This window comes from Ixodes scapularis, unplaced genomic scaffold (genome assembly GCF_016920785.2).
Source record: "Ixodes scapularis isolate PalLabHiFi unplaced genomic scaffold, ASM1692078v2 PGA_scaffold0__279_contigs__length_252992795, whole genome shotgun sequence".
Lineage (NCBI taxonomy): Eukaryota > Metazoa > Arthropoda > Arachnida > Ixodida > Ixodidae > Ixodes > Ixodes scapularis.
The window spans coordinates 196,889,057-196,902,956 of record NW_024609835.1 but is presented as its reverse complement, the minus strand read 5'-3'; positions in this window follow the sequence as shown (position 1 = coordinate 196,902,956).

Genomic DNA, 13,900 nt, shown 5'->3' with positions numbered 1-13,900 from the left:
GCTAATAATGGGGAAATAAGATGCTCCACCTTGCATAGTCGCATGCAGCGCAAATCAACTTCTGAACCGCGTAAGCGAAGTGATGTTATGAATGGAAGCTCGCTCTGAAATTGGCTGGAGAAATCGGCGCCTTCACGTAACAACCTCAAGCTTTCACCGAAAATGTTTCATGGTGTAGATTTGTCTTGCAAAATTCTAAGACATCTCGATTCACGTGAAAAGAGTTTGACAATTGCAACAACGAACAACACCGTCGATCGAGAATTCCACACTGTAAAAAATCGACGTAAATTTGACGTGTGTTTCCCTCGTCAAAAAAGACGGGCACGCTCATTGTTTCAAAGCACGAGGTCGCCCTCATTATTTATGTGCCGCGAGAGCCGATCCTTCCAGAAAAGCCGAAATACCAGCGGTGAAAGCATATGCTGATGAATCAAAATAGCCTTGGCGACAAGGGAGAAATTGCTTGAGATAGTTTCGGTTTTACACTGAAAAAGAAAACCGAAAGTTTAGATAAAACCTAAGATAGACTAAACGTTTTGTTAATTTTTTACGAATGTAATCAAGTGACATTATTATTATTAATATAGTTATTAGCTTAGTTTTGTCTTAAAAAAACAAAGAACAAAAATAAGAGACTTTTGAAAACTGCGCAAAACCATCGCTATTGCAATCAGCTTCCGTTCGGCCGCCGTTGGAGTTCTGGAGGGTTCGAGCATCGCTTCATTTTTACGTTTTAGCCGTTTTAGCAGATATTTTTGATAGCTTACTTACGAATACCGTGTTCAATAACAGCAAGCGATTACTGAGAGCTGTGAGACACAGCGTCGCAAATGGCGGACAGTCATGGCCGACTGGTGCAAGCGAAGGTGAGGAATTTTCTTTTGTGTCTGCGAAGTGCGCCGCTGTTTCAAACTTTGTCTTGTACCGTGTGCTTGCTAAGCTATACTTGACTCTCACTATGCTCTACCCGGTTTTATTTCGTTATTTGAGAAGAGCGTATTTTCAAAATTTATGGCTCTTTCCGCAGAGTGAGAAAGATTCGCGTGAGGCGGAACCGAGGGCCAGCCAAGGGCCTGTCCTGGGCGCCGTCCCTACGACGGTCGCCCGACGACGCTTTTGCGGAGCGTTCAAGTACACTCTGACGGCAGTTCAGTCAATCACAGGTCATGCTAGTTCTGGCGTGTGGTCCCAACAGTCTCTCGCCAACGATTTGTTTCATAAAGCGGGAGCGAGAAAAACGTTACAAGAGCGAGCAGCATGATTTCTTGCCCGTGCTGATGCCTGTGCCGTAGAGACGGACGATCTCTTTGCGTATGCCGAAGCGGCACGCTTTCCAAGTGTGCGATTTTGTGTTGTGAATAAAGTGAGTTTGGATGTCACGTTTTTTAGTGGCGGCGAAAGCCGCTACAAAAGGCAGAGCAGTTAGAAAAAGCAAAAGCATTAAAAAAATGTTAAAATGACCTGAATATTCGATGGAGTTGAAATACTACCAACATACCAACTCGCCCAGTTATTCTTTGTCAAAGAATAATACCCAATACTAATAAATTAAATAAATGCCAACTTTTAATTGGTTAGAAATTTAGAACTGATGCAGTACAGCCCTACCCTGCTCTAGTGCTTTTATGATGTCAGATAATGTGTAAATATATAGGATAGTTCATAGCAACCATTTATGTCCCACCCATTATATTGAATCTTTTCTTTAAAAGCTCGAAGTTATATAAAAAAAGTACTTATCATAAATCAAGCCGCACCACTGAATGTGTAATAGCGTATGACTTGTATGTGTGTTCACAGCAAAAGAAAAGGAGGCATTAAGAAAATGCCAATAATTTTGTTTGCTCTGTGTTAGAGCTTCTTTCAGGTATCAGGTTTTCAAAAAAGATATTGTCCGATTTTCCTCGCCGTTTTGTCCGGATGAAGTTGTTACTATCTTGCCTTCCTCACATAGTGGTCCTTCGAGCAAATTATGTGATGTTATATCATAGAGTGGCATAGGGTAATTTTCTCTCTTTTTACGCAGGATGTAATGGCATACCATCATCACAAACGAGAGTGTACATTCAGGCAGGCTCGGAAACTTGAATAAAGTGATAAGTAGGATTTCAATTTCTGTCTTATCAATTACGCGAAGAACACTGACCATTATGTTTGTATGCTACACATACATACTTTCAGTTGAAAAATGCAGTGCACCTCTTCTTTATGGCTTTTCTCACACATTTTCAGAAGACGCCGGTACGTCATTCTCACGAGGAATAGAGCTGCCAAAGATTTCCTCGTTAATTTCCTGACTCATTTTTAAGAGTGCATCTCCCGATGGTGGCGCCTCTGCATTATCATCATCAATTGAGTTGTCAACGGCGTTTCTTAACATTTCACGAGAATGGAGCTGTATGAGATGGAATTTCACAGGTTGGAATACAGCCGTTCAAAGAAACACCTTTGAAAAGTCAGCTTTTTAAAAGCAGGCGCCGATGTTTCTGGTCAATTTGAGACCGTTCTTTCCAGTCAGAACGCCCGACATACACGGCGTCCCAGATAACTTGCACTAAACTTTAAGAAACACCGGAGGGCTCTGCAGGGGTGAAATCAACTGTCGTTAGCAAGTGTCTTGAGAAAGTGCTCAGATTTTTTTAATGCGCATGGTTATGTAAATAACTAAGATTAGTGAGCTAACCTTTCAAATATTATTTTAAGGGCCAAGATATCAATTGTAAAGTTGCAGGGCACATTGAGAAACACCCAATTAAAGTGTTTGAAACATAATACGTTTTCGTGTTTTTTTCCGGCCTTCAAAGAATGCACATTCGCGGCGCGCTCGCACGCCGTGATTGGTGAAGCGAGTTATAACGCGGTATTTATTTTTTTTTTTGTATTTCGCGGGCGTCTTTTTGAAGGCTAGGGAAAAGGAGCATGCAAAGTGCACCTTGTTGAAAATGGTTTATTTGGGTGTTTCCTAATGCGCTCTAACACTTTCCATTTCACACCTCGGCTTTTAAACGAAGATTTCAAAAGTTAGCTTGTTACTCTTAAATAAATAAATAGGCGCACTAAAACAATTTCGTGCACTTTCGCAATAGATTTTCTAACAGTGTACAGTTGGTTTCACTCCCGGAGAACGCTCCGTTTTTTTGTTTTTTTTTTAAAGTTTGGTGCAAGTTATCTGGGACACTCCGCACATATGTACTGGTAGTGTACATTTTGTACACTAAAAGCATACTTGAAGTCTACTAAAGGCGCACTTATAGTATGCTAAAAGTACACTCAAGGTGCACTTCTGTTATACTACATATGTGCAGTGCTCAACGAAACGAAATGGGTCAGCGGAACGCGTGGCCTCCAGAACTTGCTGCGCCATCTACCGATAAAAGACGGGCTGCCTGGTGACGCGAGTCGGAGGTGTGCAAAGCTGATACGAGCGCTCATCGGCTGTTCCCACGCTGTGCACAACCCCCGATGGGTAATCTCTACAGAGTGATAGCCTTTTTTTATTTTTTAATCGCCGCGTGGTTTTATCGCGATCTGTTTGACGCCCTGTGCATACTTTTATCTTGTCTCAAATATGAAAGAAAAGGAACAAAAGGGCAATATCTTTTTCTTTTAATAAAAAGCACAGTGCCATTTCACTTCACATTTATTTTTCTATAAATTGTGGGTTCACTGCCATCAGTATCCATTCGTGAAGATGCCGTCGCGAGTGCCAATTCACGAACGCTGGCGAATTGTGGCCCTATGCCGCGCGGGAATGCCCCAACGAGAAGTCGCCCGGATGACAGGAAGGACCCGAACCGCAGTGGCCCGAATTTTCACGGCGTTTCGAGACGACAACGGCCGCATCCATGACGCTCCTCACGACGTCCGCCCAAGGTCCACTACCGATGACGAAGATCGATGGATCGTCGCGGCTGCAGTCGACCAGCCTTTTATTACGGCCCGTGACATTCGAGGCGAACTTGGTCTGAATGTCAGTGACCAACTTGTGCGACGCCGTCTTGCAGAAGCGGGTATTAGGAGCTATGCTGCGTGCAAGAAGCCAATTTTAACTCCTCGACAAAAAGATATCCGCCTGCGGTTTGCCATGGAAAAGACATCATGGACGATTCAAGACTGGAAAACCGTTGTTTTCAGCGACGAGTCCTCTTTCTCAACTGACTGGCACCAAGGAAAACAAGTTTGGAGACCGCGAGGTGCACGGTATATTACTTTTGAGCAACACGACAATTTTTAACAAGCCGGATCTTATAATTTGTGATTTTGATGTTTCAGGTATGATGCCCCTTACTTGCAGCGTGTGGGCAGGAGTGGGCGACAAACCGTTAACGTCTGGGGGGCATTGTCAGCGGAAGGACTTGGTCCACTTGTAAGAATCCAGAGGCTTAACTCCGAAACGTATTGCGACGTCATTGAGCACGAGCTCATTCCTTACGTTCTTGAGGGACCTTTCCCTGACGGATGCTTTTTTTTTCAACATGACCTTTGTCCTGTTCATCAGTCAAATCGTGTGCGTGACCTTCTAGAGGAACGCGGAGTGGCGGTTATGCCATGGCCCCCAAAAGGGGCTGACATGAACCCCATCGAGAACATCTGGGGAAACATGAAGATCCAGCTATCGCGGCGAGGACTTCACTCCGTCACGACTGACCAGCTATGGGATGCTGTGAAGGAAGAATGGGACAGGCTGCGGCAATGTCCAGAGTTGGTGGTGAATCTTTATGAATCCCTTCCGCGTCGCATGAATGCTATTTGTGAAGCCAATGGAGAGTTCTGCAAATATTAGAGTAAGGTGCTGATAATAAAACAAGCACGTTACTTATATTATTTTTTTTCTGGTAGGCGCAGCATTGTGTAACATGTCAAATAAACTATGTTGACACAGCACATGCTTTTTAATGACTGTCAGACGCTCGCTAAAATAGAATAAAACCACGAAAAAATAAAACTATCTGCATTAATATATTATAGCTGCAAAAGGCCGGACGCGCTGGCTCATCAATCTTTTATGGAATAAAAAATGAAGCTTTATCTTTTCTTTTTTATATATTTGAAGCAAGATAAACTCCTGCACATCATCACGACAGTGTCTCTGAGGAAAAATAAACGTGGTCACTCCGCAAAATCATGGCCTGCGCAGATTATCGGGGGTTGCGCGCCTGTGTGCGAACAGCCGCTGAGCGCTCGTATCAGTTTTGCGCATGTGCGACTCGCGTCACCAGGCAGCCCGTCTTTTATCGGTAGATGGCGCAGCAAGTTCTGGAGGCCACGCGTTCCGCTGGCCCATTTCGTTTCGTTGAGCACTGTACTTAGGGTGTACTAAAACTATACTATTTTGTTTCATAAAAGTGTGAAACTAGTACGATTTCAGTACATACCCTAAGTTCACTATTAGTATACTTTAAGTATGCTTTCAGTTTACTGATTTTGAACGACTTTTCGCTAAGGGCGTCGACTTGGGCTGCATGGTTTCCAGCCGAACGACCCACGCCCGAGGTACGGCGAACGCCCTCGCGATATCGAGAAGTACCTCCGACGCTCGCCCTCTTCAGTGCCGTCTCTCCGCCATCAATCTCGCTCGCCATCGCCACGACATTAAGCGTCTCCAGCGCCACGGCCCCGCCAAAAGAGCCTGTTTCCCCTACGTCGCCAGGAAAACTAAATGCGGCAACGCCTGGAGGTGGCGTTGCCGAAGACGACCAAAGTAAAGAGCTCCAAGAACGCCGGAGCGCTCCCACTTTCCGCACGCCACGCAATACCAAAACTTTCCTGCATTGGTGTCCAACAATCTAAACGTTACTATCGAAGGCCACGACGCATCGGCACTCGTGGACACCGGAGCAGACTACTCAGTCTTGAGTCGGAGGCTCTCTCGCCACCATCAAAATGTTATGACGCCGTGGGAGGGGCCGCAGATACAAGCTGCTGGAGGACACCACCTCATGACGCCTGTCGGAAGGTGCACTGCTCGAGTCGAAATTCACGGTGAGCCGTGACCGGTCAAGTTTGTCGTTGTGCAAGACTGTGCGAGAGATGTTATCCTGGGAATGGACTTTATCTGCGAGTATGGCGCCGTCATCGACCTCGGAACAAACCGGCTGACGCTACGAAAACCTGCTTCACTACCGAAGGAACGAAAAGCGACGCCGTCCGCAGTTCCAGTCCTCGCAAACTACGTAAACTCACCACCGCGGTCAAGTGTTTTTATACTCGCCGGGATCAATGAAACTTCCTGCGGCGATGTCCTTCTCGAGGGAAGCCTTCAAGTAGCTTCTGAGAAGAAGAAAAGGCGTCGCAAGAGGAGTAGCTGATCTTCAGGATGGGCGGACTGTAGTCCTCATGACTAATTTCTGAAATGAAACGCAACACCTCACAAAAGGTGCAGCCGTGGGCCACGTAGAGGAACTCTGAAACTTGGTTGAAATCGCCGTGAGTACTGACGAATCCTCCCCACCTCAGCAAGACAATACGTCCCCAGCGCAGCTCGACACTGACCCTAAGCTTCCGGGCCCAAAACAACAGAAGCTTAATAACCTCCTCGGCGAATACCAAGACTGCTTTGCGACTTCGTCGAAGGTGCGCCAAACCGCCCTAGTGAAGCACCGCATCGTTACCGAGGACGACGCGCGCCCTGTACAGCGATCGCCGTACAGAGTCTCCACTAAAAAAAGGAAGTGATCCAGGAGAAAGTTCGAGAGATGCTGAACGATGACGTAATCCAACCTTCAAGCAGTCAGTGGGCCTCACCAGTCGTCCTAATTAAGAAGGACGGAACGCTTAGGTTCTGCGTAGACTACCGTCAGCTAAACGCGGTGACAAAGAAAGACGTCTACCCACTCCGCCGCATCGACAACACTCTAGACCGGCTGCGGCAGTCTCGATATTTTTCAACGATGAACATAAAGAGCGTCTACTGGCAGATGGAAGTCGACGAACGGTACCAAGAAAAGACAGTCTTTGTCACGCCGTATTTACTGTACGAGTTCAAAGTGATGCCCTTCGGCCTATGCATGGCGACAGCAACTTTTCAGTTTGTCATGGACATAGCACTAGCAGGGCCGAAGTTGCAGAGCCGCCTCTTCTGCCTTGACGACGTCTTCGTATTTTCAACTGACTTCGACAAGCACTTGCGACGACTCCGCGCTGTTCTTCAAGCCATACAGACCACCGGGCTCACCCTCAAACCGTCAAAGTGCCGGTTCGCCTATGACAAACCGAACATCATAGGCCATGTGGTTAGTAACGAAGGCGTCCGCCCAGACACCAAGAAAACTCGCACCGTCGCGGCATTTTCACCGCCGACAGACAAGAAGGCCGTGCGAAGATTCTTTGGACTTTTTGCCTACTCTCGACTCTTCGTTGAGGATTTCGCAAGGATTTTCGCACCACTCACGAACCTCATGAAGGACTCCGAGAAGCTCGAATGGGCTGAGGAGCAGCAGCAGGCATTCGACTAGCTGAAGCGAAGACTCCAGACTCCTTTTGTCCTTGGACACTTTGATCAGGATGCTGAAACCGAGATTCACACGCACGCCACTAATGCAGGACTTAGTTCTTGTTCAAGTACTAGTTGAAGTGCAAGAAGGAACTGAGCGAGTTATCGCCTACGCAAGTCGGACGCTGTCCAAATCGAAGAGAAAGTACTCCACGACTGAAAAAAAATGCCATGCGGATGTATGGGCAATTAGGAAGTTCCGCCCGTACGTGTACGGGAGCCCATTCCGTGTAGTCACGGACCACCACTCGCTCTGTTGGGTTGCGAACCTCAATGACCCATCAGGACGCCTCGCTCGATGGAGCCTCCGACTTCAAGAGTTCAAAATGACTGTGGTTTATTAGTCAGGACGCAATCACAGCGACGCTGACTGCCTGTCCAGGGCCCCTGTCGAAACACCTTCCGGGAGCAGCGACGTCGATGCGACGAGTGCTTCCTAGGAGCAGTGAACACCGATGACATGGCACGACGTCAACGAGGCTATCCGGAGCTGTGCGCCTTAATCGAGCACCTGGAAGGATGCGGGAGTACCGTACCACGTCTTTTCTCACGAGCCCTGCCGACCTTTGCCATTTAACAAGGTGTACTCTAGAAAGAGAACTTCGGAGACAACTCGAGGTGGCTACTCTTAATCCCGACCGACCTACGAGAGGAGAGCTTTCGAGCATATCACGACGACGAGACGTCAAGACACCTTGGTTACAGCAGGACACTGGCCCGTATTTGTGAAAAGTATTAACGGCCCAAGCTGCCCAAAACCATCCACCTCTATCTACACCCATCATGCCACGAGTGCCAGGGACGCAAGAAACCGCCGACAAAGCTACACTCTTAGAAAAAAGGTATCGATAATCCTCCCTAAAGGGTGAAACGGTCTTGTAACCTATGTTCCTCTAGAAATGGAGAAACTATCGTCCCTGAAGCAGGGGAGCAAATAGTTCCTCCGTCGCCTGCATCTCAATATGACGGCCCTGAATCGAGCAAATCGAGCTCAGTGTGGCTTAACGAGGACGCTACGTCTCATGTACGGGACGAGAGGACCAGCAAATAAAAACGTAACACGAGCTTTCCGCGAGCTGTGTTTATTCCCAAAGCCAGATTCTCCCCGCAGGTACAGAAACTTCCGTTTTGAAAGCAGTTGCTCAGTTTTCTCGTCGTCAGCACTGCGATGTTAAACGGGGACAACCGATACCCAGTTACTTCGCGCCCTTTACGTCTTACCTTTGCTGTTCCTCGAGTCACAATTTCTTCGCCAACCGCACATCACGGAGGAATGAAAAACCAATAAGCAAAACCAAAAGCCGCTTTTAAAAGAACAAACTCGAAGCCGCTTTTTATCGCGTAGCGTGAAAGAAGGTTAAATCGGTTGCCACCAGATGGCAGAGTCAAGCGGAGTAACTGCAAGTAGCTAGGCTACGTGGCGCTAGGAACCGCCCAATTCATGTTCTACAAAAAATATTTTATTTCCTCAAGCCGCCTACACGCATCGGGATCCTCTGCGACCTCCGCTATACACACATGTAGACACATTACGCATACTACAAGCACCACGTGAACATACATTGAGCGCATACACATACATGTCTCATACAAACATTCTTGCAACGGCGCACTAATCCGAACAGTACACCCGAGCTCTGCGTTTCCGCTTTTTATACTGGTCCTTTTAAACGTACAGAATTTATCGGTGACTCCCTAAGCAATAAAAAATATTCCCAGCGTGTTCATTTTTTCCAGCAACGTCATACTTCTGACAGTATCTTGAATGGCTCAGGGGAAGGATCTCTTATTAAAAAGTAAACGCTCGATCATGCCGTAATTATTTGAAAGCCAATAAATCAAGCCGCTCCAATGCGGTTCGAAGCCATGAGTTTGTTTCCCCGTACGGTACATTGTAGCTTGTATTTCTATTGTAGCGTTTGTTTTTCTATTTGGCTGCAATTGCCTTCTTGAGTTAATCTCTGTAGAGCGGATATTCACTCAGCTGGAAGTGATGCTTCACAGGCGGGGAAATTGCTTTTCGATCAACTTGATTGCAGTCAAAGCCGCGACTTGCGGCAGGTGTGGAGTGTAAGGAGCTGCGCCGTGGTGAGCTGGAAAATTTCTAGCGCTCATCCCAGCGCGCCACTTGGAGGGCAGTTACTAAAGGAACCGTATGTATAATTGAACAGCAAAATAAAGGTCGCTTTATTATTTTAATGCCAAAATTCCACACGGTAAATATACGTACTTTCCGTCATAATTTCGTACCCTTCAGTCCTTTCCCCAGAGCGCAATCGCTCTCAGGGAGGAGAAAACCGACAGTCACATTGGCCACTTACGATAGGAGCTTACTGTTCTGACCAGCGTTCCAGCATGACTATCCGAACGTCGATCGATTGCACCTAATCCCTCAAGGGGTCTTAAACTCTTTAATGCAAAGCGGAATTTCAACCTACGACGCCCCGCCCCCTCCGATCACGGCCCGACAAGAGGCACCAATGCGCAACAGTTTACGTAATCTCATATTTTTGTTACACCACTGATACGCGAACACACGGACACATCGGCAATAATTCCAGTATTTTGTTCACAACCCACAACACTGCCATCATGATATTGCTGCTATGTTGCTGACATGCGAAAATACAGAACAACGTTGAATGCCGGTTGGCACTTGGCATCGGAAAACAGAACCGAACTCAGCACGGAAGGCACCGAGGCAGCCGGCAGCAAAACCTGCCTTTCTTGGAAGCAGCTCCTGCGATTTCCATAACGTCAAAAACGTCGACGCAGTTCCGCGTGGTTCCGGTACTGTAGTTCGGCGTAGTATGTGGGTCCCGCAATTCGGGGACGGCCATCTTACCCAGTCTACGTAGCGCTGCTGGCACTGCTCCGGAACTTCGCTGTTCCTCGCGGCTTCGTTTGCTCGTTTGATAAAATTAATGATAAAAACGTCAATAAAACCGAAATGTTCTGCCCATTTGGACTAGAAGACGTAATCACAGGCGGCCTTCGCTGCCGCTGAAGCTCAATCAACTCAACAGGATTTATAAAACAACGCGCGCGACGTGCTCGAGAAACGAAACCGAAGGAAGATGAGTCGGGAAAGCGAAGGCTTCCTCCCGTCTGCCTGGAGAATTAGAAAAACGTTTCGTTCCTCTCTGTTTCTCGTGTCCGCTTGGGGGTGCGTCAGTAGAATGAAGGAAGGCGCGCCGTTGCTACCTTTTTCCTTCATTTTTTCTTAGAGGGTAGCAGGCCTTCTGCAGCCATTTCCTCTGCCAAGTGCACCATTCCAACAAATTGAAACGGATGTACTTGGTGCTTACCGCTGTTGACCCTGGGAAACTGTTGAATAATCGTTGCCACCGATTACATCACGCGATACGCAGAAACGAAAGCCCTTCCTTCGGGGACAGCTGCAAAATTCACCAAGTTTTTCATCGACTCCATCGTACTCCGGCACGGCGCTCCCGAAGTTCTCGTTATTGACCTCGGATCATAGTCCATGGCACAGCTGACCCAAGAAATCCTCCGGCTCAGTCACAGCAGCCATCGTAGTACCACTGCGTACCACCCGGAGACCAACAGGCTGACGGAGCGACTCAACAAGACCATCGCCGACATGATCTCTATGTAGTGGCCCAATTTTTTAGTAATGTCAAGCAAGCGTCGACCGCCGATACAGGCAGCGCCGTGCCCGGAGGCGTGAGGCGATACGTGAGAAATTAAGCGCGTGCGCACAGAGCCCTTTCTGGTGGGAGTGTCGCCTGCTAGGCTATTCCGTTGATTGCACACAGCCCCTGCTCCGCAGCAAAGGAGGGCAGGGTGCATGCAATGTCGAAGTGCATCGCCGATACGCCTCTCCTCTTGGAATGAGTTCACAATCCTATTGACGTTAGCCCGAGTAACCGCCACTGTTGGTGCTATATCCCTTTGCGTCATGCCGCCCATTGACATTCTCACAGCACGTTCCCGTGTTTCTATGGGCACTCGAGGAGGCATAAAATGTGCGCGCGCCCGCTGGTCGAAGAAAAGTGCGACTACTTGGCTACATAAGCTAGATAACGACAGCAACAACGCAGCTGATAACACAAAACACCAAGCGGAAGCCATGTCTATACTCCGTTCTACTTTGTGTTGCACCACAGCGGACGCTACGAGCCATCTTGGCCAGTCCATTGCTAAAAGTGTGTTACGTAGCCTTCCCGTCGGTTAAAACTGCATGGGGAAGCACGATGTCACATGGCAGGGTGAAAGCTCGTAGCACCCCTTACAGAAATGTCATATATGACCCAGATATATTTGATATAGGGCCGTATATGGGCATATAAGTAGACATATACGGTCATATACTGCCATAGAAGGGCTGAAATCAGGAGAGATTTGGTAAGAGGACACCATATATGACGACATATATTGTCAGATAAAGTCATATATGGTGCCAGTGGCTGCCATATTGCCGCGCGCAGGGCTGAGAAAGCAACGCTCGGTCACGGACCTCCAGAAAGTTCCCGTTTATTCATGTAGCGCACGTAACTTCTTTTATTTATACACATGTATCTTCTGCTTTTGTTTTCTAGAAAGTGCGTGTTCATTCTCGCCCCGATCACGCGACGCTCGAGCCGCTTTCGCCGAATCTTCCAGATAGCGACGCACTCTAGATAAGAGGCCGCCCGCGACCTTGTCGAGTCAGTCTCGCCTCAGCGTTTGATCGTGCTGCTTCGCCGCCTTCGACGCCCGCGACGCCCTGTTGGTATCTTTCTTTTGTACCCTTTTATTTTTGGCACAAGTTCGCCACATTAAACGTTTATTTATTCCTGTTTATTTCTTGTTTATTAGTCACCACCCGTGAGATTTTGGTGGAGGTGCGGGGTACCGCATGTCCGTGCAGCGCAGCCCTACAAGTTCCCGCACTACAAGTCCGAACCCAAGCTCCCGAGGACCCAACGAAGACCAGATCGAGACTCGATCAAGTCGCAGAACCCAAGGGCTACACCCGGAATACGGACTTTTACCACCCAGGACCAGGCAGCCGACGATGGCCAACCAGTCGCAGACCCCCGCCGCTCCTGCCGTCGTCTACCTACCCGTCGCTCCTCGGACACCGGCTCCATTCCACGGCGAGCAGTACGAAGACGTCGAAGACTGGATTGACCAGTATGAACGCGTTGCCCGCCACAATTGCTGGACAGACGAGCAGCGCCTACACAATGTCTATTTTTCGCTTGAGGGGACTGCCAAGCACTGGTACGAGAATCATGAGTCCTCCCTGACGTCGTGGGACATTTTGAAGAACGATCTCAAGGCTATCTTCATCAACCATCACCGCCGAGAGAGAGCCGAGGACCTACTGCGAACCAGAACCCAGGGCCCCAACGAGAGTGTCACCGGCTTCATAGAAGACGTCCTGCGCCTGAGCGCCCGCGCCGACCCTCGGGCTACAGAAGAGAAGAAGCTACGAATCCTCATGCGGGGCGTGAGAGAAAACATCTTTGGTGGCCTTGTCCGCAGCCCTCCGACAACTGTCGAAGACTTTGTCGCCGAGGCAAAGAACATCGAGCGTGCCCTGCAAGCCCGAGCCAGCCACTACCAGAGGCTACCCGGCATCAGCGCGGTTCCGCCGTCCGCTTGCGACCTTGGCTCCAGCATCCCAAGCATTCACGAGATCATTCGCGACGTCGTCCGGGAGGAGCTGCGAAAGCTACTACCCGCCGCTGACCGACCAGCTTCGCTCTCCATTGCTGAGGTCGTGCGGGAAGAGGTGCAGAGAGCCATTCAACCAGAGGCTCTCATCAGCGCAGCAGTCTCCGAAAACCCGCGCTAACTTACGCCGCAGTGGCCCGACGGCCACCGCCTCCTCCTCGCGCCTATGTCGCGCCGCCCCGACGCCAGTCTCCTGCGCCGCAGCACGACCGACGCCGCGACGACCAGCCCCAGTACGCCAGCCAGGAGCCCCGTGCACCCCGGAAGACCGATGTGTGGCGAACGCCCGACCGACGCCCTCTGTGCTCCCACTGCAGGGAGGCAGACCACACCTACCGCCGATGCCCATACCGAAGACTCGGGCTACGCGGGTTCCACCCGAACGACCCGCGCCCCCAGTATGGTGAACGCCCTCGGGAGATCGACGAGTACCTGCGACGACCCCAGTCCCCCGAGCCTGCGTCCCGCCGAGAGTTCCGGTCGCCGTCACCGCGACGTCCAGCTTCGCCGATGCACCGACCCCGACGTGAAAGCCTGTCGCCCCTCGCTCCTCGCCGGGGAAACTAGGCGCGGCAACCCCTGGAGGTGGAGTTGCCGAAGACGACCGACGTAAAGAGCCTCCACGAACGACGGAGCGCTCCCACCCTCCCGACGCTACGCATCACAACGACGCTCCTGCTTCGGTGTCCAACAACTTAAACGTTGTTATTGACGGCCTCG